The sequence below is a fragment of the Dicentrarchus labrax genome, unplaced genomic scaffold, assembly GCF_905237075.1.
Source record: "Dicentrarchus labrax unplaced genomic scaffold, dlabrax2021, whole genome shotgun sequence".
NCBI classification, from domain to species: domain Eukaryota; kingdom Metazoa; phylum Chordata; class Actinopteri; family Moronidae; genus Dicentrarchus; species Dicentrarchus labrax.
The window spans coordinates 4,360,940-4,365,797 of NW_026136710.1; positions in this window are offsets into that span (position 1 = coordinate 4,360,940).

The following is a 4,858-nucleotide window of genomic DNA, read 5'->3' on the forward strand; positions in this document are numbered from 1 at the left end:
CAACGACGCCTCTGCGGGCCAGCGAAAAGGGGGGCCAGACAAACAGCTCGGCCGCGGATTGGTCGGCTACTTCTTGGGTTTGCGCGCGCATTGGTCCGCGTCGCTGTCAATCATCTCCGTCACGCAATCCGACCAATTAGATTCTCGCTAGTGGCGGACGCTCCCTCCCCCATGTAACTCTTGCACGCAACATGAAACACCTTATGGAAATTACATAACTTCTGCACGCAATCTTAATGGTAACCAGGTTTTGGGTTTTTTTTTTTATTGTTTTTTATTATTACCAGCATCTGTTTTTATACGTGACGGGGGATTATTTTCACAGCATTATCATCCAAAGGAGGATAAAGTAAAGATATCACTTTACACTATGTGTGGCACAAGCCCTCCAGAGGATATCTGAAGCACAGAAACTACTGTGGGATATTCCCAACTTCTTTGTTTTTCTAATTCAGTACGAAAAACTGTAACTGGTAGATTACATTCTGTGTAACATAAACAAAAAACAAAGCAGGAAATTAAACATATTCTCAGTAACAGCCGGGACAGCACCTAACTAAGATCCAGGTTATTTATTCAGTCCACAGTTCTCTTCTCAAGTCCCAAAATCTTACAGAGTCACCATCTGAAGCACATGACTGTGAATGTGGGTGGCCTAATTATGGCAGGGAAAGAGGTTCTGGCTTGCAGAAAATCCCCTCAAGTATAAACCCTACTGTCCCGGGCTGTGCTAAAAAGAGGCTGTAAGCAGCTTTGTACAGCAGTAGGCCCCATTGAGTGTTCTGCAGTCATGAAGGCATCAGTAGCCATCACCGCAGAGAAAAGAGGAAGGAGTGTAGAAAACAGGAGAATTGGTGGTGTTGAAATTAATAGTTAGTAGGAACTTCAAGCTGCGGCTGCGGCGTGTTGGGAAACTTAGACAAAATGCAACGTTGACGTCTTTCTTTCAGTCATAAAAGCGAAAAATGTTGCAATTTTCATCTGCTACCGTAACCGCTGACATTTCTTTCTGTGACTTCACTTATGCATTGATAGATTTAGTGTTTCTGCCTCACAAATGCCAGAGCAAACTGTGTCACTTACTATTGCAGCCAGGGTTTATATTTCTGCTGTAGATGATGGAAATTAATATTTGAACCACCAGCCCATATAATCCCCCCTCTCTGCCAGCACCACACCACACCTCGCCGCCCACCCCCCGGTTAAATAGTCAAGCTCTAGTGACCCATCTGCTACCCAAAACTACACCTCTGGTAGGATCTCTCACTGTAAAACATTTAATGGATTGGACTTTGTTTACACTTTCTAACAGACATAAAACAATCCTAGTTCCCATAAACTCGTTTGTCTGCACAGACTATTGCAAAAAAACAAGCATGTTGTGTCAAGTCTCAGTCAGAAAGTTACTTATTAAGTGGGTTTTTTTTTCACATGCTGTAACAGGCAAGTCTTAATTTAGCGCCTGTGTTTCAGTGAAGTCATGAATATAAATTGGAAGCAACTTTATGGATTTCCTTACACATAAAGGCCTCTCAGGGGTTTATAACGTGGCATTTTCCATTAATAGTATTCCCATGGCTGCTGTTTGTGCTTACAATTACTTATCTCTGGGCTGCACATCCAGTACATATTGAAATAGTTGGACCCATTGTTTATGTTCTATTTTTATTTAGAACTTGTTTGCATGTTTTATGCAAAGCTAAGAAGTTTCCATCTGTGACATACCGCTCTCTTACTGTACCACATTCTGAATGCTGGGTACTTAGCCACTGGGTTTGTTTATGTGTTTATGTGTATATTTTGTGGTCATAATGTGCTCTATAGCACAAACTGTGTGGAGGAAATGTGTACTTAAGCCAATTATATAATGTAAGTGCACAAGGAAGGTACTTTCTGCTTAAAAGCTCTCACTCCCTCGACATTAAAGGTCCAATCAGTCAAATTTCCCCCCCATCATATAAGTTACAGGGGGCTTGTCATTTGATCATAACTGAAAATGTAGTGCTGTGTCTTGTTCTAAGCTGGAGTTTTAACTGACTTTAAGACAGACTCGCTTTTTAACCATGTTGTGTTCATTTTGGAAGACAGCCCAAGGGCCAAATGAATGCAGGTTAGGCAAAGCAGCTGTTATGCAAAAGCTAACACATAGTTAAAAGCAAGTATCTCTGGCCTAAAAGGAATATTTCAACATTTTGAAAAATATGGTTGTTCACTTTCTTGTTAAGAGTTACGTTAGAAGCGCAATACCACACACAACATCTGTCTTCTATATATATACAGCCAGTTAGCCTAACTTAGCCTCAAGACTGGAAGCAGAGGGGAACAGCCAGCCTGACACTGCCGTTTTTGTAGATTTAACAACGAGATATAATAACCTGTTAAATAGTGAACTTTAAAGGTGCTGCTCATTATGCTAAGCTAAGCTAACCAGCTGCTGACTGTGGCTTCACATTTAGCGACACATGTATAAATCCTTTTATATAACTTTTGGCAAGAAAGAGAATAAAATGTCCATGTAATGCTTGTTTCTATTGCACTGCAGCCGTAGAAGTCCTAATCTTTTTCTTCTTAGAGAACTCTCCTTGAGCTGCTTTAGTAGGTTACTTAAATAATTCACTAGATAAGCACTTTTAGTTGGCATACATTTCATTGAACAGTACTTGAGGTCCACCATACTGCGAGACCTCTTCAGCTTTTATCATGGTAATTTTCAAAGTGCTCTCAGACCACCTACTATGCTACAGCTTACCAAAACAGTCTGAAATAGGTCAACAACATCATAATGCAAAAATAATATTACACAAATATTGAAGACCTAGCCTAAAAGTTAAATGATTTGACCGTATAAGTACAAATGTCACAGGATTACACAAATATAGAAAATGAATGTGAGCACTATTCCTTTATTATGGACAAGCGTGCATAAAAGTGTCAAGATTATGTCAGTTTATATTAATTTCTCCACTTATCAGAAAAAAAACAAACACTGCAAGTTCTTTCAAGGATAAGAAAGTGTGTAACCCAAAAGGTTTATTTCCTCTCTTCCAGGATCTGTCAAAATGGTTTTGCTGTGGGGGAGCAGAGTGCTGTATGGGCTGTCAGACGCTGAATTAAAGCTGCAGGTACCTTGCAGAGGCTTCCTTTCATGTTATAGCAATGGGACCTACTTTTTTAAAGGACTCACTCTGCGTGGATTGGGCCCCTTAAACCATTAATCTATGCAGTGTTTTCAGGGTTTTAATAATGGCTAACTTTAGTGTGTAGGGCTCTCAGGCTCCCAGCTTTTTATCTCCCCCCCACCCCACCCCACCTCTCTCTCTATTCACTGATTCTTTTACTTTTGTGAGCAAGCTGAGAATTCTCACATGGGTAACCCCATAATGCTCACCAACATAAGATGAACTTGTGAAATGCTTCACCCACCAACGCCTATTTAAACAAAACGAAAAAGAGGGAAAAAAAGAAAAAAATGATACTTCCTCCTTATGCTTGTGTTCTCTATCGCCACAGGAATACTCTTTCTCTAACTACAAACTGCAGTGGCACATTTGCTTTCGTTAGTTTTTTCATTATATGTTGAAGTGCCCATTGTCCAGTGAAAAGAATATAATGAAAACATCTTGTAATTAACATTAAAAAAGATTTTTCTCATCTCAAAGTGGGCTGAAACATGTATAATACTTGGTAATGACGTGTTTCCATCAGCATGCATTAAATGTGTGCTATTTACACATTAATGAGAGCTGTTCACGTGCTCTTACAGCTAAACAATTACACACTTCTTTAAAATCAACTCAAAGAGTATGAAGGTGGGATCTGGTTTCAGTGTCACAGTTATGTAACATTGAAATTCTTTTAGTTTTGTATGTAAAAAAACCAAAAAAACATGACTATCAAAGTGTAATTTACATTGTCTGGAATTAATCTACATTAGTGCAACATTTGATGATTTTCTGCTGCTAATTTCACATCGTGCAATTCAAAAACTCCTCCTCAAATTCTTCTTCTTCTCTCACAAGGCACATACTTGCTTGTACGCTTGTCAGTAACGACATTCCTCTGGTATGAAAGAACGCTCCTCTCTACTCAACCGTCACCTCATCAGATGCAGCAGACCTTCTTCACTGGACTTGTCCATAAATCATTCATTTTTAATATTAGCCACAGTTCAAGTGTTTTCTGGCCTTAAAGAGCATACAGACATATTATGGCTTTTAAATACAACATGAGATGCACGTACCTTTGAATTAAGAAGTAGATTATTCAAACGACGTAACTGTGATGTGAGGTTAGCACAAAAGTGGAAAGCGCTAATGAGTTCATTTCTTTATGATGTGTTTAGACCACATTTTATACTGTCACTGTTATTAGCAACTGTAAAATCTGTATTTGCTAATTATAAAACGTACATATCCTGCTTTATATTTTGAATATTGGTGCTGAGGATGTGTACATTGAGCTTTTACGGCGAACAATACATTAATGAGCCGTAAAAAACCCAAAACAATAAGCTGAAAGGCGTTTAAACGCTCTGTGGAGCTGAGAGACACTTCAGAGTTGCATGATAACCTGAGATAAATGGGAAAGAGGGACAGAGAGAGAGGGGATGACACGAAGCAAAGGGCCACAGGTCGGACACTAACCCATGGCTGCCGCGGCAAAGTAACCGTTGTTAAGATAAAAATATTGATTATAACAGCTTTAATTTAACCCCAACAAACCAAACAATAAAAAAAGATTGAACACCGTTCAACAAAATCCAGCACTTTGAATATTTTGAAGGTACATTATAAGATCAGAATTGGTGGAAAACATATCAACATAAACAATACCATATTGCAGCATGGTGAGTCAAACA